At 36.2% G+C, this 21,343-nt stretch overlaps 1 protein-coding gene across 50 annotated transcripts in view; it reads right to left on the bottom strand.

Moving 5' to 3' along the window:
- Positions 1 to 12,762, bottom strand: part of GULP1 (GULP PTB domain containing engulfment adaptor 1) — a 320,614-nt gene extending 307,852 nt beyond the window's left edge. For 32 of the 50 annotated variants that reach the window (XM_078327170.1, XM_078327149.1, XM_078327134.1 and 29 more), the window contains exon 1: positions 12,466 to 12,762. The gene's annotated coding sequence lies outside the window, so the exon portion shown is untranslated. Of the gene's footprint in view, positions 1 to 11,540; positions 11,810 to 12,465 lie in introns of those variants that run through there. The other 18 variants (XM_078327178.1, XM_078327155.1, XM_078327142.1 and 15 more) reach the window with 2 other exon arrangements.
- Positions 12,763 to 21,343: the final 8,581 nt, after the last annotated feature.

A 21,343-nucleotide genomic window follows, 5' to 3' on the forward strand; every position in this document is an offset into this window, starting at 1 on the left:
TATTTGGTCACAGATGTCTTCTGTGTTGGTTGTTGTTGTATGAGAGCAGAGTAAAAACAGTGAGAGATTTTCCTTAAACAATGGATTAATTTTTATGATTTATCTAACTGAAGATGATAAAATGAACAAACATCTTATCACACAGGAGGTACAAGCAGCTATGCCTAAGAGCAGAAAATAAGTAGCTCACTGTCCCATTAGAGGACAAAAAAGAAGGAATCAAGCATCTGCCAGGAATCTAGGAATTCACATAATTCAAATGTGTTACATTCTCACTTGTAACGAGAATTACCAAAGCTGGCCTAATTGTCCAGTTCTTATTCAACAGCCACTTTTTCAGCTAGTATGGTGGTTGAGATGCATCATTTCCCATCTTTTTTTTTTTTTTTTTTGAGATGGAGTTTTGCTCTTGTTACCCAGGCTGGAGTGCAATGGCGCAATCTCAGCTCACCACAACCTCTGCCTCCTGGGTTCAGGCAATTCTCCTGCCTCAGCCTCCTGAGCAGCTGGGATTACAGGCACGTACCACCATGCCCAGTTAATTTTTTGTATTTTTAGTAGAGACGGGGTTTCACCATGTTGACCAGGATGGTCTCGGTCTCTTGACCTCGTGATCCACCCACCTTGGCCTCCCAAAGTGCTGGGATTACAGGCTTGAGCCACTACCAATTGTCCTGGTTTCACTGTTCGCTGGCTGTGGAGACTTAGACAAGTTTCTTTATCATTTGCAGACCATAAAAAACATTTAGCATGTTCTTAGGACATAGCACTCTGTAAATGCTATTCTTGTCATCTTTACTCTCTTATTCAAAAGAATCCTTTTTGGTGTGAACTCATGGGTATAAGAAAATAGATTAAGGAAAGGGTGCAGATGCTATGAAGATCTTAATAGACAGAGAGACAAATCAAGGAGGGATACTATTTTTACTTTATCTGATTATTTCATCGTAAGTGGGAGTTGGAAATTGAATTATCTTGATATATATCCTCTCCCTCGTTTTATATCTGCTGTGAGCCAAGTTATATTTTTTACTATAGTTTCCAAATCCTTCCATAAGCAGAGTTCCTTATGATAATTTCCATACCAAGTAGCATTTATTCCCATTCAGAAACCCACAAGAATGTGGCTTCCTTTTAAAATAAGAAAAGGTCACCAGAAAGCACTCCTATTCTGTAAGGGCAAAGGGAGGTCCCAGGACAATCTCTAAACAATAATTTCTAAAAGAACAGTAATCCTCTAAGAACTGCAGCACTTTGTATTCTCTGGTCTCCCTTGCTTAGCTTCCCCAGTGTGGTGACTTCCTTAGTTGCCAGGAATGAAGGTCATGATCTCATAGAGAAAGCATCTCAAGCATGTTTATTGCATTCTTATGCAAAAAAACTAATATGCACAAGTCAATCAGTAATGTAGGAGGTCTTGTTACTTCAAATGTGGCCATCAATAACTACTTCTCTAATGTCTTTACCACTTTAGTTAGGTATTCCTGTTATTGGCTATATTTCCCTCCAATCCAATCTCCATGGTTTTAACATCCTCACTGATACCAATTCAAATACATTAGCCTTTCTCAGTCTTGTCCAATTACCTGGTTGCCACACAGTTTTACAGCAGGTTTCCAGCATCTGTAACATTCCCACCAACAGTTTCACCAACTGCTCTTTAAATGTACCACCTACACAACCTGTAGCTTTTTATTTCTCACATCCCCTCATTCCCAACAAACTTGCCCATTCTTTGCCTATTCTTTCAGCAGATTAGGTTAGTCCTGGTTCTGCTTGCCTCCACCTCCATCTTAAATTACTTGGTTAACTACTTTAGCTGAAGGAAGAAATAATACTCTAAAATATATTTGATCCCTGCTCTTGGCAATCCTCAGATTTGGGTTATTCCTACCACCTTCAGAGCAAAAAGACAAAGAAGTATATATCTTCCTACTTTGATTAGAGCACATTACAAAAACTAATATGCATACTACTAAGTCATTGTAAAGGCTGAGTCAGGTCAAGAACCTAGTGGAGAAAAAAGATTAAATTGCTATTGGTTCCAGTGAACTAGAGTTTATAAAACTAGTATTGAAAAAAAAATGATTCATGATACTGTTAAAGAACAGGAAGGTGAACTTTATTAATGACCATAACAATAGGTGTAGAGACCACTGCAATGGGGTTTTGCAGTGAGTAAGAAAAATTAGGCTCAACTTCAAATACTACAAGAAAAAGTAGGAATTTGTAGCCAAATAGCAGGATGTAAGACAGTGGGAAAAAAAATTACTGGTCAGGATTCTTGCTAAATCAAGGTTAGGGTGATCAGACCTCATGTGGAAAATGGTGGAGAACGAGGACCTTGATTAGATATAGAGTGATCAAATATTCAGGATGGCCAAACTGACTTAGCAGGATTCTTGCTAAATTTGGCAATGCAGATTAGAACACAGAAGCCCAAAAGTCAAGGCCTAGTTGAGAAGAGGACGCACAAGAGCCTGACCAGGATTTGGTCAAAGAGAAAATCTTTGTCACTAGCTCTTAATTAAAAGTTTACTATATGTCTATTTTTTTTATACCTCTGTTAGTGAAACTATAGTTTACCGTTTAATTTTACTTTTATCAGCTTTACCTTTTATATTTAAATAGTTATAAATTAATCTTAACATCACACTATAAGTTTTAAATTACTCAGACAGAAACTGAAATTGCTTTAATGTTTTTTATGTACTTTTAATGTTTCCAATAAACTGAAGATATGACACAACCAATAAACAGTGGTGTAATTTTGTGAACTGACTAGATTACGAATTTATATTTCAAAACTTTTTAAATTTAGTTCTCTATTGTCTGAGCATGTTAGATTATTCCCAGTTTTGCTAGCCTCTACCATCTGCTTAATTTATTTATTTTAAAATAAACATAGTTAACAAGATGATTGACATATCTACTATATTAAAAACTTAATACATGGTGATTTGAATAATAATATGTTTTTATCAACTAATAGCTCTGACCATATCTAAAATTTACAAAGCCCAAGTAGTCTATAAAATTTCCACAATAATCTAAATTACTACTTCTAAAACTTCTATTTATGAAATTAAGATACATTTAATAATGGCTATAATTAGGATACTATTTTAAGTAGCCAAATATTCTCTTCAAGTTGGTTTGAAAAAGAAAGAAATTCATTATTTCACACAGAAATATAGTAGGGAGTCAAGAACCCAATGATTCCTTCAAGTACCCAAGTTCTTTACATTTTTTCTGCCATCTTTAAAGCATTTGTTTTGCCATCAAGCTGAATCTCCTTGTGGCAAAAAAAAAAATGATCCCTGTAGCAATTTGAAGCATCTAATCCAGACAGGACAACTATCGAAAGCCAACGTGCTTTCTCATCCAAAGTTCCCTTGCTAAGTGGAAAGAAATCATTTCTACCCACGTGCCCTTAGTCCTCTCATTTCACCTGACATGTGGTAGATGATTATAACCGGGACGAGGGACAATCATTGCCAAGGGGCAGAGAAACACCAAGATTTTTAGCTGAAACTAATCTAAAATTCCTTGTGAGAATTAGGAGTGAGATTGACTTCCCCTGAGTTATGTGGAAAAGAGTGGACATTTTAATGATACCAGAGAAAAGAATAAGAAGAAATAGATTTTAGTGGACAATCAACAATGTATGCCACAGTACGAGGAAGGTGATATAGCTCTCAAAAGTGAAAACATGTTTATCACAAATGGAAATGCAAGAAATGGAAAGAAGAGTTAATGTCAAGTAAAGAATCACACCTGGTTTAAGCCAATGTCATTAGCCTCGTTAAAAGGAAACCTGGAGCCAGGTGCACTGCTCACACCTGTTATCCTAGTACACTGGGAGGTCCAATACAGAGGGCTGTTTAAGCCCAGTAGTTCTAGACCAGCCTGGGTGACACAGTGAGAACCCGTCTCTACAAGGAATTGGAAAAATTTAAAGATTAGCCATTCATGTTGGCACACACCTATAGTTCCAGCTACTTGGGAAGCTGAAGTGGGAGCATCACTTGAGCCCAGGAGTTTGAGGTTGCAATGAGCTATGATTGCACCAGTGCACTCTGGACTGGGTGACAGAGTGAGACCCTGTCTCTAAAATAAATAAATAAACAAACAAACAAATAAATGCAGGAACGTGAAGGCTTAACAGGAGAGGAAGGCAAATTAAGTGTCAATGGTGCTTGAAGCTTACCATTACAGAAGACACAAAGTAGAGCCAAAAGCCAGCAAGAGACTGAAAGACAGTTATTTCTTTCTTTCTTTTCTTTCTTTTTTTTTAGAGACAGAGTTTCACCATGTTGGTCAGGCTGGTCTAAAACTCCTGACCTCAGGTGATCCACCCGCTTCCACCACCCAAAGTGCTGAGATTACAGGCATGAGCCACCGTGCCCAGCCATGAAAGACAGTTATTTCTTATTATGATCTTGAAGGTATTGTCAATTTTCAAGTACAAAACCTTAGACCCATCCCTGGAACTTCAAAGTGGTCCAGACCCACTAAATTGATTTATAAATGTGAAGTTCTATTTATTAATTATTTAAAATTAACAAGTTTAAACAGACTGTTCTTGTCACATATTTCAAAAATAAAGTTGAATCATTAGTTTCAAATAAATCAAATAGAAACTAATTTTAAAATAAATGTATCTCACAGAATGATCAAGCCAAGCAAAAAGAAGAAAGGGATTATAGGGAATATTTTATATATGTTTTAATTATAGGTCCCCTTCATAAGATAGTAATTTGTTATACTTGTGTATATTCTAATTCGTTTTCCAAACTTCTAAGCACACATTTGAATTTTTTATCAACAATGGTAAGTAATCCACACCATATAACCAAATACATAATCTTAAGTCAATGACGCATAGAAAACTATCAAGCTTCCATATGTACAGAAAAAAATTTTTTTTCAATATTATTCATAAAAATTGTTAATACTGGCACAGTTACTTATTACCAAATAGGAGATAACTATGTGACATATCTGTTCTTTATATATGAAAAATAAACTAATACTATAAGTCATGATGCCCAGTCAAATCATAACTCCTCCCAATATAGTTAACGCTATGAAGAAGATCAACTATTTTTTAAAATTTGCATGTTCTAAAATTAAATATCAATATGAAATTGAGATACAACCTACTCTTTTAAATTTCAATTACATGCTAATCAGGTCTGGAGAGATGGGTGCTTTGCAAGATAATCTAGCTAAAATTCTTCGGCTAAAACTAATAATCCAGCTAAAACTCCTATATGTAATTACTGATGATTATTTCATGAACATGGAGACATAAAGAAAGAACATCTCCATAGCTGTAAATTCCACAAGTTGTTCTCCTAACCCATTTTCATGGCTTCATGCCTTCTTGCCTTCTTGCCTTTCCCACCTGCTCTGACTGGAACTGTCCCTCTTCAATGCCTGCCCAATTCAATCTCATTCTCTGTGACTTGGTCTAAGAATCCCCTCCACACATTCTTTCCATACACTGCTTCCTTTCACACTGGTGAATACCCCTCTTCCCCACTCCTCCTTCCTCAACATCCTCTACACTGTACCTCAGAATTATATAGAAATACCAAGTTCTATTCAAGTTAACCAGAGTAGGTCTCTGTCACCTACTAATGACACAACTACGAAAAGAACAAGTATTATTTGATAAATATTTATTAAATTCAACTGTATCATATCAGAATCTCTTTATTTGCAGATTTACAATTTAAATATAGTTACATTTCCCAGCATGAGAAGAGGGGGAAAGATTTCAAATGTTTGTAAGTGGATAGAAAAATCATTGAATAAAGAAGAAATCTCATTGAATAAGGAAGTCCCAAAGAAGGATTCATTACATCAAGTCTAAAATGTTGTTCTCTAAAACTTCATCTGTGCTACTCTAGGAAATTTCATTTTTCCAAATTAATCATGAATTTCCTAGTCTACTTAATATAATCAACTAAACCTATGATAACTCAGATTTTACAAATTTAGCAGTAGTTCTTCCTTTAAAAGGATTAAAGATTAGCAATATGAGAGCTCTTATCGATTTGCTATTAAGAAGTTTAAAGGTTTTTCTCCTATATATTCAGTCATAGTGATACATTAAAACAGAAATAATTCATAAAACTACAAAGCAGTAGCCATTCTTATTCTAAAACAATGCTATTTTATAAATCCAAAATACCAATAGGCTTTTACCATTTCAGATGGCATTTATATCATTTAAAATAAAATTTATTTACTCAAATGTGACTTCTTAAAAATTCTCTCAAACTGTATTCTGAAAGACTACACGCCATAAACATCCCCTAACTATATTTAATTAGATTATTCAGCATAGAGATAAATTGCTTTGAAATTAATTCAGTTATGCAATTGTTTTTTCTAATAAGCCAAACTCTCTCTGTATTTATTTGTACTATCAATAAAGATCAGCATTTATGTTGTTGGACATCTTTATGACTATAATCACACACATCATCAAGGAAGTAGAAGGAAACTTTGATCATCAACCAAAGTCCTTTATCACTACACAGTCCCTCAAAACAGACAAAAACAAAATAAATTACAGAGCATAACATGTACTTTGACCTTTACAGACATTTTACAAAATATTCTGTTTCTTAAATAAAACTCTTATTAGTACTTATAACACTGTTTTAACTCACCTAGGTTGAAATCTGGATAAATGAACCTATTTGCTACTAAAATTTTACTTAAAACATGGTATCTCTTGATGATTATAAATGGCTATGAGAAAAATTGAGAAGCCAAAATCACATGTATTCTCTTATTTCAATTTTTTACCCCAAATTTGCAAGTTTGCTAACATACCACAAATGTTGGGGGTTTTTTTGCTAAAATTATATTTAAAATTGATATTTCATTTAAATACAAAGCAAATGAGAATAATAGTTATCATCTCCTGAAATATTATACTGCTATAAATAGGCAAATCATTAATGATTCAGTTAGTAGATTATGCATGCTTTTAAATTATTATCTTTATTTCTATAAGAGAGTAGATTGGAAGACTTAGCCCACAGTTTTCAGTTTACTCTCTTATAAAAATAAAAATGATCATCCACGCTTCCCCAAGGAACTTCAAGAATTATAAATTTTGTCTTTGTAGATCCAGCAAAGTTTAAGATCCTTGATGTTCCTGGAGGACTGGTGGATGAAGTTTCAGGAAATGGATCAACTGTAACATCTAATATTAAGAAAAAGCTGTACCATACCAGGAAAACCCTACATTTGTATAAAATTCTCACTTCACAATACCTTATAAACTGATCAATAGTGTCTAACTTCTAAGTAGTGAATTTACCTTCTTACAGTAGTTAACTGTACATGTGCTTGTGTTCTACTTAGGAAGCATAGAAAAGGCTTCCCTGAGTATGTCATCATTAGAGCCAACAACCAAGAATGTAGGTAGAAGATCTTGATCTTGCCCACTATTTTTCTCTTCTCTTTTAGAGGTATAAATAAACGTCTAAAGACACTTTTAGAATTTGGAAAAAGAAAAAAAAGGATTTCTAGCAATACTTATCTGGGAAATCTTTTTAATTAATTGTTAAAACTTGGCTCAAAAATATCAGTTAACTGAAGCTATTTTTTGCTACAGAAAAACTGTAGAACAAATAGAGAAGCATCAAAGAATATGTATGTATCATAAGTATGCACACATAGACAGATCGAAACAGAGATGGAGAGACAGAGAGAACGACAGAGACAAAGGGAGAGACAGAGAAAGCAGTCCCCTAAAACATGGAAGTTTCTAAGATCTATTCTGAACTTCATCAGGAGGCATGTGATACAGCTGATGTATAAGTACATTTATATAACGTTAATAGCAAAATAGAAAAACATGAAATAAAGGCAAGTGTTGATATCTACATGCACTCTTCTGGTTGCATCCTAGAAATACATACAAGGTTATTCAAAACTCCTAAAAAGACATATTAATCTTTGTAATTAAGCAAAAATATACAGAAAAATCACAAGTTTTATAGAAGTTAACTCACTTATTCATATTATATGAGCAAATTAGAGCAGCCTCTTCAAAACTATTCTTAAGTATATGATATTGAATGACAAAACTAATTTCATAACTATACCATTTCAGTGGAAACAGAAAATTATTGTCCCACACAATATTTAAATCAATTAACTGTCCTCTGATGAAAAATAATCACACATGGCAAGCATCATTAGAGCAGCTGAAAAGATTTCCTAAGCATAAAACAAACAAAAAACTAGCAAATAGCAGGGCCTGAAAACAGTATAAACATTGTTTTCTAAGTCTTACTCTGGAACAATGACCTTTAGCCATTCTCTTTAAAAATAAAGACCTGATTTCAATTTCATATCTCCAGTGTTTGAAAGTGAAGCAATTTCTCCATTCAAAGTTTATACCATTTTTTCCTCTTCCAATCTGAATATATTTTAGGCTCTTGTAGGAAAAAAGCTTAAGTTCCCTGATCTCTGAATGCATTAAGGCAAACGCTATTAGATCCACCAGCCTCTAAAATATTTAGGGACCAGGGCTCATAGCAGTCATGCAGTTAGCTTTTGTAACTATCTTTGAATTCATTATTATACCAAAATAAATGTTTTTAATTCTTTAGAGGTTTTAGAAAACAAATTGCAGTACTGTGAATTGAATCACAAACACATCACTCTGCTAAGTAAAATGTAAATTAACATCGCCTACCATTTGTCAATGGCAATAAGGATTTTAAGGATTTCTAATTTAAAATGAAAGGTAAAAATTGATATTTTATATTAAAATTACCCTAATATATCCTTGAACAGCCACTTGTTCAAGGATGCCAATAGTATAAGTTTCATTATAAATTCAACACATACGTATCCTATATACTTGTGTTTTTTTATAGATTCACTATTAATGATAATATAAAGTCTAAAAATAAAAACTACGACAGGTATTTTAGCAAAAATTTTATCCCTTAAACAATTTATCGATACTTATTCTGTTTTCTCTAATAAATTGGCCTGTTCACCTGAAAAAGGGGTAAGTTAAACATCCATGACTGTAGCACAGTACAATGATCCATAAAAATAGGTAGTATATTTTACTAATTGACATGTCAAACTAAAAACTAAATATTTCACAATGATTATACATGAATCAAAAATTAACAGGTTCATAAATTATAGACAGAAATATAGAGGATAAATGATATGTTGGTAAATATTTAAGAAGTAAAATAACATGCACAGAGAAATCACAAAGCTGAGAAGTTCAGTGCTGATTGGAATACAGGATTGATGATGCATAATATGCATGTAACAAACATTGGTTAGATCTATTAATGAATGGCTCCAAAATCTATCCTCCAAATTCTTAAGGAAATTTTTGTAGCCATTGAGAAAAAAAAAGTCTGTATGTATGTTATAAATATATTTCAGCCTCTCAAGTATTATTTCTGAGAAGGGAACCAATTTCTGTGAATATACTTGGCAACTTCTCATAAAGGTAAAATTAAGCTGGACTTTAAAAATAACTGGTCTTGTGTATAAATATAAACTGAAATAAAAATAAAGGAATTTGCTAATTGTTCTCTTCTGTTTGAGAAAATGACTCAGCCTTAACCATAACAAAATCTCCCCAATATCCTCAAAAATTTATGATTAAACTAAAGCTATTATTAAAATGTAAAAGTAGTTTTTTTTATAAATTAGATCCAGATATGTCATTATTACTTGATTATTCAACATAGAAGTATTCCTATTTTATTCCCATAAACTCAAGTGAGTCAGATGAGTCAGAAACCCTATAACATTTATGTCGAAAAGCCTATTAACATTATTTCTTCTCTTTAATTCTCACAATGATACTGTAATTATGTAAAGGAAAGTTTCTTTACTTTGCAAGTGGAAAAACTGAAATCATAGGGAAAACACTTGGCTAAGGGTGATTCACAAAGTGAGTCTCAGAGAGCAGGCTGATATTCACAATCTCAAACTCATAAATAGAGAGGAAATATAAACCGCATTAGTACTTTTTTTTAACCACTTAGCCCCTAAGCCCACAATAGTAAACCTACAACCAACCTCTTTGAAAAAAAAAGAGAGAGAGAGAGATGAAACATAAACAACTTCAATACATAAAGAAGAGTCTGAATTGCAGTTAAGGCTTTGAGTTGCTGGTCTGGAATTAGGAAGCAGTAAAGTTAAATACTGGGCAAATGTGTGAAATACTGAGATCATCTCACTTTCTACTTCACATGAAAGACCAAGATCTGTTTATCAGGATCACATTTGACAAGCACAAAGAAGTCATGGTGGATACGTTTTCTACTTTAACTCCATGACCCAAATCAGTGATATTTGAGAATACCTAATTGAATTATTCAATTTAGGTAGAAACCATCTGCTCAAACTCCGAAGTCTTCAATTCCTGCTGCTATGAAAACAAAGTAAGGCCAAAGTCAAGGAATTGAAGTTGCAGCAAACCTCCTAATAGCAATAAAGTGTGGGCATTTGGAAAGCATGATCAGCACAATCAGCATCAGGCCCCCAAGTATTCCATGGCAACCCTGATAAGGACAGTTCAGACTTTGCTCCTGAAGCTCTTTTTGTAATCCCCTCGGTCATATCCAACTGCACTCTATGCTTAGTTTTTTGTTTTTTTTTTTCCAAGAAGACTGATCTTAGCCACCTAAAAATTATCATTGCAAAAGAAACCTCTTGTTTAACCCAAGTACAACCAACGGCCCCTTTCCAATTATCCCCTGCAACTTCCCCAGTCTCTTTCAAGCCTGGCTACTGAGCTCAGTCTAGTTTGGCTGCCGGCCAGGTTCCTCTCTTTTTTTTTCCTTGTCAGTCGTAAAAACTTGGAAAACACTCCTGGACAGCTCAAGGAGACCTTTAATTATGCAGTGGGGCAGTATCGTAGCCTGTCGGCTGTTTTCAGCAAGGCTACAGTCACCAGAGACTGCAGTCTCCCAATTGGTGTGTTTTCTAGCAAGGCTACTTGTTCATATTGGGGAAAGGGGAAAGACTGGCAGAGAAAGGAAGCAATTTGCAAATCTGAAGAATTTCCAATTCCTTTCAAAGTTTTCTAATTTCTCACATTCACTCTGTCTAATAATCTCCATTACTTTAGCACCTAATCACCCATTTCGTAATACAGACACAAAATCATCAGTATTGTGGTCTCCAGCTAGTCCTAGATATTAACAAGCAGAGTCATGACGTTTACATTCTCCATAACTTTTTATTCTCAAATGTTGGTGTAATGTATTCTAAAAGCAGGAACAAAATAAATATATTAAATCCTTCCTAATTGATTGCATTATGCTATATCAAACTTGCAGATTGAAATAGTGCATGTAAAATGTGTGATTGCAAATGAGAGTAAGGCGAGCTCAGCTGGGAAAAACTACGAGGACCTAGGGAGGGGTACCTTGACTGCCAGCCCTCACTTACTTGGAGTTTGCCCAATGTACCAAGGAGACCCGCCAAGCCCAACACTAGCTAAGTCTTCCTTACTCTACCTTGGCACGCTAGTTCCAGCTGCAGCGTCCAGCTTCCTGTTCAAGTCCCATTCAACATCGTAAACACATTCCAAGAAAACCAGCCTGCCCAGAGTTCCCTCCCGCACAGAGGGAAGTCAGCGCGGCAGCCGCGGGAGCCGCAGGATAGAGAGAACTGACTGCTCTGGATTTTGGTCCGTGTAGTGAGTGAGGCCACGGAAAAGGTGAACCTGGCCAAGCGAGAACCCAAGGGCTCATCACCCCTGCCGCGCCTTGCGCCCTCCAGAAGCAGCTACTTGACCCACGCAGCAAAAGGGTAACCATGTGGACGCCGCCCCTTCCTTTGGGCCCTCCCAGCTCTGAGCTTTAAAGTATCCGCGGCCCGGCCTCAGAGCTTCGCGCCTCCCCGCCCCCATGCCCACATTCTCGCTCAGAGCCAACAAAAGGGAGGCTGCCCTGGAAGTTCGCTCCTGGTTCGCCTCTCTGTGACCCGGCGGTGACTCGCCTGCTCAGCTCAGGCTGATTCACGCACCCTCGGCCGGACTGATCCACGGTTGCCCCACCGCCTCCCTCAGCTCCTGCCCATCGGCCCCCACCAGCTGACCAAAGTTACCACAAAAGGCAAAGGAGGCTTCTTGGAGCCGGGAGACCGCTGCGTCCCCGACCTCGCTGGCCTCCCCCGTCATTCCTCAAGCGCTGCCATAGAGGCGTCAACAGGTCTTAGCCTCCTTTCGTGTTGGACGACTCCCTGCGCCTTTAGCTGTCCTAATTTTTTACAACCTGCCGGGAGCGGCTAAGCGCAGCCCCGCGCCCTCCTTCCCGGGCACTGGGGGCCGAAGCTGTCCACCCCCGCCGCCCCTCTGGATATCAGTTTCTAAGCGATTCCACGCTACCTGGAGGGAGTCTGGGCTCGCAGCCAGAGATGAGCCCAGATAAATCTCCGTACCTCACTGAGAGATGCAGTCGGGTCAGGCTTCGGGCAGGGGCGTGGAGAGCTGCCGGATCCTCCAAGCCCGGAGATCTCCGCTCAAGCACCGCGGGGGAGCAGTCTCCGTGGCCGAGAGGGAAAGTTTCTCTACGTCAACACAACGCTGGACTCGGGACCCTCCAGCTTCGGTCCCCTCCCTCTTCGCGCTCTCTCCCCCCTCCCTCCCTCCTCTTCCTAATCCGCTGAATCCAAAACTGGCGCTGGCGGCGGCTGGGACTAGGGGCTCGGGACTCCAGGTCGCTCCCGGCTGGGAACGAGGGGCTCCCCCTCTCGGTGAGAAGGAAACTCTCGCAGACTCCGGCTTGCGCACTTCTGGCGGTCTCCTTGGACACTTCCACACGGGACGCCTGTGTTGAAGCTCTCTGACTTTCCTCCTTTAATCTCTGATGATCGTTATCTGTAGGCCCACTGGGCTATCCCGCGCTTGCACGCGGAACCGGAGGTGAGGAGAGGATGGAATGAGAGAGAATCCCATCTGCAGAGGGAGGGGCCCTACCTTACCCATTCCTTAGACCCGACAGAAGCAAAACCACAGGCCCCTGCCCCCACCCCACTCGCACCGCGTTTCCTTTCCAGCCTTCCCCCTGAGACACTAGACCAGGACCATTTGCGTTTTCTTATCTCTGTGTGTTTCCTAACACAATTTTTAAAACACCTCTGAGGCTTCATAGAGGGGGATTATGTCAAAAGAAATACACGAATGTGAGTAAAACGTGCCTTCTTCACAGCCTTTATCAAGAAAGCACAGTTGCTGCTGCTCAGGCCGCATCTCAGCATACTGGTTTGTCCTCATTTGTTTTTTAAGTCGGCCTTAATCTCTGGACTTTGTTATGCCTTAAAACACACACACACACACACACACACACGTGAAAATTGCCACAACCCCCACATCACACTCATTTGCTCCATTCAGATGTTTACCTCGGAATTAAAGACTTCTGTATAGTATTTGAGGGAAAACACCACGGTGCATTCTTGTGGATCTTAGTAAAGCTCTGTGTGGGAAAGGGGGTGAAAAGGAGTATCCTTGTATAAGAAGTTTTTAAAGGATAAGAGGACTTAGACTAAAGTTGTTGGTGCTGCTCAGAATTTAGTTTACTAAATTTTAGTTTGGGTATGAAAATAGATGAGAAAAGGGAAAAGGCATTTTGCAAAGCTAGCAGTTACAATGTATTACAATGGATTCAGGACTTAGAGTCAGACCGGCCAAATTCCATTCCAAACTCCATCCTTACTCTTTCTGTGCCTATCAATTATAACTGCCAACAGGAATTATATAATCTAGCTCACGGAGTCACAGTCACATTTGCAGGAGTTAAAATAGAGTCACAATAGGCATAGAAAAAGTATTCAATAGATATTTGGTTCTTATATCCCACCACATTTTACTGTAATTAGGAGAGGGTGGTGCTAGAAATTTTCCCCCAAAGACCCTATAACTGAATCAGCTTTCTTTTCCCTAATGCTTTTTTCCATTTAAAAAGGTATAACTTCACAATTTTTGAAATAGAAACTGTTTGTTTACAGATTAGCTAGCTCTAACAGAACTCTCTTATTTTAAATACAAGGTAACTGAAGTCTAGAGATCTTAAGTGACTTTCCCCAAATCTCATGGTTTGGAGGTACTAGAGCTAATACCAGAAATCAGTCCTTTTAATACTTGTGCCAGAGTCCTCTTTTCACTGTTTTCCCCTTTATCACAACAGTCAAGCATACATAAAAAAAAATTATATTAAAAACATTAATCTGAGGACAAATGCTAGTTGTTTTTTCTGTAAATAACTCTTAAGCAATTAATTTGTGAACAATCATTCAAAATTAAATAATGTCATTTAGATGATCATTTGGTATCAATGTTATGAAAATAAAACAAATGGTAGTCCAGTATTTAGGAATAAGGCAGTTGACGAGAGGAACAAATCCATGCTTATATTATATATTTACAGATAGATATTTTGGGTTTTTTAACCATAATATTAAAAGATTATAATAAAGAACTCCAGACTCCCATACATCAACATACCACTGTGGTTGGCTGACCCTAGTTTGAGAACCACTAGATCAGTGTTCAGGACACACAACTCAACTCGAACAAGTTCAAGGCCAAAGAACAAATCAGGCTACAGAGATCAAACTTTCCATCCGGTGAAATAATGGAAAAATCCCATACTATGTACTTACTTCTCATTCATTTGCCGCTGATACCTGTAAGAGGAAAGTGTAAAAAATTTGATACCTTTTTTCAAAAATGCTTTCCTACTATTCATAATATTGAATGTCATCTGAACTTTTACACAACGAACTCCCATATTCTCAGAGATGAGACCCTATATCCTCCAAGTAGGAATTATTTACCACTCTAGCCTCATCTTTAGTTTCCTAAAGGCATATCATAGTCTTCTCTTTAGAGATCTATCTTTCCTATCCACCAGACTTGGAAGATCCTAAAGAGAGAAAAAAATATGGCTACAAAGCACATCCAACATAAATGGATAAATGACAGATGAGTCCTCATAATTGTCTTTTTTCAATCATTGCATACAGTGCTAAAGAGTACTCATTTTTATATTTTCTACAACTGTTTAAAGTCTTTAAACTTGCTACTGCTTTATAATTTTTATAACCCGACTTTTGATATGATCTGCTTTGTGAAATGACTTAGAGGTATAAAAATCTCAAGAGTGTCAGAACCAAGAGTTTAAAAACAGTAAAATGAAATGGAACAAGATTTTAAAGCAAATTTATAGCATGCCCCTGAAAGTGAAGAAGGGAGACGCCAAAGAAAAGGGTTGCAGAAGCCTAGCAGGAGCACTACAATGAGAAATACGCCTAATTTTACCTATTGCAAATTCCTCTGACTTCCATTTGAAAGTTCTTCACATTCATCACAGACCTGATAGAAACTCAGCAGCTTTCCAGTAATTTTATAATTACTGTTCTTGCTCAAACAAGTTTTAGGTTTCTCTTACCCTAATTAAGGGAACCTTGGCTAAGACAAAAAACTGCCTGTTATCTTAAGAAAAACAATTATATTTCTGATTATTGCAAAGCACACAAAAATATGCTGGTTGTTTTGCCCTATATTTCTGCAAAACCAAAATTTAAAGTATTTGACAACTTTTTAAAAACTGTAATGAAAACCAAGATTGAAATCAAAATTTCAGTCATGTGATTTGAAAGCGGCACATGATTCCGTTTGCCATGTGTAACAGTGGCCAAATATCCTATGAGTTTCTAAGGGGCTCTGAGTTCCAAAGTCATTATGTTACATTTACCTTCAAACCTCTGTAATTTTTATCTGTCATTCTGAAGGAATTACTTTATTTTGATCTTCTTGATTAAGAACATGAAAGATGACTATTGCAAAAAAAGAAAAACAAAATAGGAGAGCAACTGCAAAAGGGAAATAAATATCACCTATTCCCATCACTTATATTTTCTCTATATGCTCCAAGGTTTGTTGAGGCCTCTGAGAGACTCGGATAAATAGTATCCCTCTTTATGCCTGGGTTGGGAATAAATTGACCAAAAAAGTTAAAAATGAGAGCAAAATATTACCCCATTATTGACATATAACAGATTTGAATTGGTAGATCCAAAAGTGAAGAAATGAAACAACAGCCTCAGTCACGTAGTTCCTGGCCTCCTTCTAACATGAAAGGAGACCCTGCCTTTGAAAAAGATTTAAATTGTTTTTTGAGTCCTATTCCAAAGAAAGAGAGAGAGAGAGAGAGGTAGTTGAGACTGGCATGCCCAGCAGTTCTTCCCAAGTGTATTCCTAAGTTTATCTACCAAATGTTGTAACATCTCTCCAAGGGCAAGTAAGTAAAGTCCCAGTAAAATATTTTTTCATAGAAACCAGGAGTAGAGGAAAGGCATTAGCCAGCACACACAGCCATTTATCAATTTTGTTTCCATTTTTTTCATGTGGAAGCGTAATGTACATACTACTACTTTATAACAGTATAGTATGGGCTTTTTTCCATGCTAGTGTTTATTAATAATTTTTTGCCATTACAAACAGAAATCATGGCCATTTGTACATACTTTATCATCTGTTTATATATTGTGCCTATCCTTTGCAGTTATTTCCTTGGAATAAATATCTATAAGTAGATTATCAAGTTAGAGTATAGACGTTTTACTATTTTAAAATAATCTCACATTACAGAAAAGTTACAGATAGGGTACAAATAATTATTAATTTTACCTGAACCATTTGAGTATAACTTGCCATCATGATACCTCATCCTTCTGAAATCCTTTGTATACTTCTTTAGAACACAGATTTTCTCCTCCATAAAGAAGGTAAAACATCAAAACCCAGGCAATTAACATTAATATATTTCTACCATTTAATTTTCATGTCCTATTCAGGTTTCTCCAATTACTCCAGTAATGTTCATTATAAAAGCAGGATCCAGTCTGTGATCATTGTTGCATGCAAATTATCATGTCTCCTTAACTATCATGGTATTGATACTTTTGTAAATTATTTACTACTTACCTGGCAAAAGTGTAATATATCATATTAGAGTCAACTAATATAATTTTTGACTGGTAACAAAACAGAAGTATGATATTATTTTCTTTTTTAAAAAAACAATTCTGGTAAGTTGTACCCAGATTTGATTTTTTCCTGTTACTATTGATCATCACTTGATTATTGGTCAGACTTCTCCTCTGTAACATTAATCCCTCCCTCTTTATAATTGGTCCATATTGGTGGCATTGGTGGTATAGTGGTGAGTGTAGCTACTTTTCAACCATAATTGGTCCATATTTCCTGGGCAGGTATTGAAACTAGGCAAATATTTCATTTCTCATCAAAGTTCTAATTTGTTCATTTGTTTATTTATATTAGTATTGATACATGGTTTCCTATTTTACTTAAATAGGTATAATCTGTTTCTATGAAGATTAATTTAACACTCAAATTGTCTCAGATTTGGCCAGACGGGATGGTTTCAAGCTAAATTCCATATCTTTTTGCCATGTTTCTAGCCTTCTGTGAGCACTTTCTCAATTTGGGGCACAAAGAGATGTTCAAGTTGAATTTTGTATTTCCCTGGCCCCAGCCCAGGAATCAGCCATTTCTTCAAGAAATTTGTTTCCTTTTAGTGAAGGATGGTATTTGGAATCTGAGCTCCAGTAGCTATGTTTATTACTCGTAGGTTTTTCCTTTTCTTAGGCCCTCTCAGTAACCAGAGCCAGGGAATATATGCATGTATGTACTTGCATATATTTACATCATTCTGCTTATCTATCTGCTTATCTATCACCTATCGTCTATCGTCTATCTATCGTGAAAGCCACGAGTTCAAACATTTACCTTTAATTCTAGTAAAATACTACTGTTTATATTTGTTCCCCTCTTCTCCAGTAAAAATCTGGCTTCCACTGTCGTTATCCTTAATATATTTTCTTAATTAATCAATGTCCTTATTCATACCCAATCTCCCATGGCTGTCACACTCCCCTTTCCTATGTGCCCAGGCCACTCCTTCTGCAGGAACATCCTCATCATCCTGCTCAGATCTTAAGTCCTCAAGATGGACAGCCCTCCTATCCCTCTTCCCTCACCTAGGGCTCTAGCACACAGTATCAGGCTTCTCTCTACATGGATTTCCTCTGCATCTCACATGGGCTCCAACCACCACACCAGGCTGTTTCTCCACTGGAACACCCTTTTCGTTGTACTTGGTCTCCTCGCCCCATCTCTGGGCCACTGCAATCCTGTCACCCTTATACCAGTGCAGATGCTTATCTTACTTGGCCAATTCTAATAGTTTAAATTCATACTGCCAAATGAATTCTGAAAAGTTTATAAAAACATACATTCCCTTGAGCAACAAGTCAGTGTCACTTCCTCAACATGTGGTACTTGTGATTTATTTATGACGTATGTTGTCTACGTAGACTATAATGGACTCAGATGCAGATGGCTGTGCTAAGTGTGCTTGTTGGTGTTTGGCACATCATTAGCCTACAAGGCATCTTGAGGATTTTATTTAAATATGCACTCTTTCTTTTGTGAGGGGAGCTCTGCAAAAATAAACAAATAAAATAGAAAAAAATTGAATATGTACTTTTATTTTCATTTTCTCCAATTCACTGGCCCAGCAAAAGTAGTTAACATAATGTGTAACTTAATGAGTTTAAGGTGTGCCTTTTTTTAAATGTATTCTTTCAAAATATTTATTTTTGTATGTATTTTTCATTTACCTAAATGATATCATTAAACTATTCTATCTTGACTCTTACTTGTTTTTCTCCAAACAGTTAAATTTTCAAGTAATCTTAGTGAAAAATTAGTAGATTAATTGCTTTAATTTTTATTACATTCACTATTAATGAAACTGAATAAGTTTTTATAAAGTTAATGACCATTTATATTTTTTATGAGATGGCTATTTATATATTTTGTATATATTGTTTCATATATTTTTTCTTTTTCTTATTAATTTTTAAAGGTTCCATATGTAATAAGTATATTAACCTCTATCCATAAAAGGATGTATTTGTTTTTTTAACTTAATTAAAATAATTAAATTATTTTGTTGTATTTTTAAACTATGTAGAATTTCTTTAAATGTTATCTTTTTATGATTTCTTGAATTTTTAAAAAATATACTTGTAAAGGCATTTTACCCAAACTAATTAGCTGTATTTTCTTCTAGCATTTTGTAGTTTTTGTTTTTACTTTTCAATTTATTCTGATGTCAAGTCTACAGGTAGGGCTTTTGCTTCCCCCAGAATAATGATCTAGGAGTCCAGTAGAACATATTAAATAGACCCATTCTTTTCCCAGTGATTTTAGCAATAATCTTTATCATATGTTAACTTAGATATAAAACAGGGTCTGTTAATTCAGAACTTCCAGGTATGGTCAAACACCATGCAAAATGCAGTAAGATACCTAAAAAAGGCCCAGTGCAGAATGAAATCCAGCCAAGATCCTTTGCCAGCCAAGCCAATGGAGCTTGTGAGCCGGAAGAAAGGGATATCTTTTCTAACTACAAAGGCATCTTCAGCTCCTAGCAAAGCACTTGCCAAACTTCCTTGGAAAGAATTGGGCATCACTTGGACTAGCGGTAAGCCCTTTCCCATTTAATAGTCAGTGTATATCTGCAATAGACGTTATTATTTATCTCAACCTATAGTCATCTAAAATATCTACTAAGGCAAATTCTCCTTTAATATTTCCTCCCCCTTTCAAAACTTTCATCACTATTCTCTCAAGTTTTTTTTCCCAAATGAACTTTGGATCTCTTCCGTTAAGTTTCCTTGTCACAGCTTCTCATTTCCTACTTTTGACCACAAAAGTCTTCTGTTAGAAGTGTTAAACTTATGTATCAATTTACTTGAATTCACTTCATTGTTCAATTTTTTCTTCTGATCCTGAAAAAGGATACTTTTTCAACTTGAAAAGACCTGATTCTGCATCCATTCATATTTTATTTTACCCTCCAATCTATTAAATTACCACTTGTTAAGTTCGGGGTTGTTGCTAAGAGTGAAAGGCCATTGTCTGACAACTGCAGGACACAAATAATACTTGGGGTAGAAGAGCCCTACTTAACATGAATAACGAGAGAAAGCACAGATCTTAATCAAGGATCAAGTTTCTGCTTCTTGTTACAGTTCACATGCACTCTAGATGATAGTGAATGAGTGTCTTACATGGAATCCAGCCAGGAACAAAAGTCAAGAGGTGACACTTACCTTCATGGAAAGGCCTAACCTAACGTCCCAGAATAGTCTCCTGAGGTATGCTCTTCTGCCACAGAGTTTTCAAGCCTAGAAAATGTGCTTGAAGCAGTTTTACTTGCTTGAAAAACTGCTGCATTGAGAAGATATTTTGTTCATTTGAAGACTCATCTACTTAAAATACAAAAATAAAACAAAGACATTTTATTGCAAATGGAATTACAGTTTTATTTTCTTAATAGAGTAAAAAATAAATTTTCTAAAATGATTTTTGACAAAGGAAACTTTTTATTTGAAAATTATGATTTGTAATCTTTCACTAGAATGCTAATTTCTTAATTCTTTTCAAAATCTTATATCAGAATTTTCTCAGGCTTGCTGATAGGGCTTAACAAAAAAGCAATGCTAAGCAAGGCACCTATATGCTTGGACTTGACATAATGTGATTTGAGAAAACGTTATCAGGCTTTAAAACGCAAAGGGGACATTGGCGCCTATCACAACCAAACAACAAAAGACGTTCTCACATCGAGTATCTTTTCCATAACGGGGTAAAATAATTCTAAGAGTGGCTTTTCTGTAAAAGGCAGTCTGTGGCAAGAATTGTTAGAACAGAGACTTGCCATGCTGGTTCTGCATCAACAGACTTTCTAGCTCAGCAATCTGAGAATACATACAGATAAAGTGCTATCAGTTCAATGGAACTTGGCAGGTTTTCAGAGTGTGGGGCAGCAGAAGACTATTGTTCAATTTCAAAAATGAAGCTCTCCGGAAGCAATTTAAAAGTTATACAAATAATTTACACATACTGTGAGTGCAGGTAAATATCATCTATTTTCCACATAAAAATAACTTGCTAAGGGCTTTTAAATGAACACCCCTACCTAAAATGCAGTGCTCTGTTTGGAAATCTGTATATTATACAAGTGAAGAATATAATAAATCTTATACCAAATTAATTAAGTTTTTTTCATTGAAATACTATTGTAGTGTGCCATGAGTTTGGGGGAGAACTAATGGAATCTAAATTAATGATTGAATAGATTTATAAGACCATTCTTAAAGTTTCAAGAAAGCTCTCATGGCTTAAATTTTATTTACTGAATTAAGTTTCAGATATTTCCTA

The sequence above is a fragment of the Callithrix jacchus genome, chromosome 6 (genome assembly GCF_049354715.1).
Source record: "Callithrix jacchus isolate 240 chromosome 6, calJac240_pri, whole genome shotgun sequence".
Taxonomy (NCBI): Eukaryota; Metazoa; Chordata; class Mammalia; order Primates; family Cebidae; genus Callithrix; species Callithrix jacchus.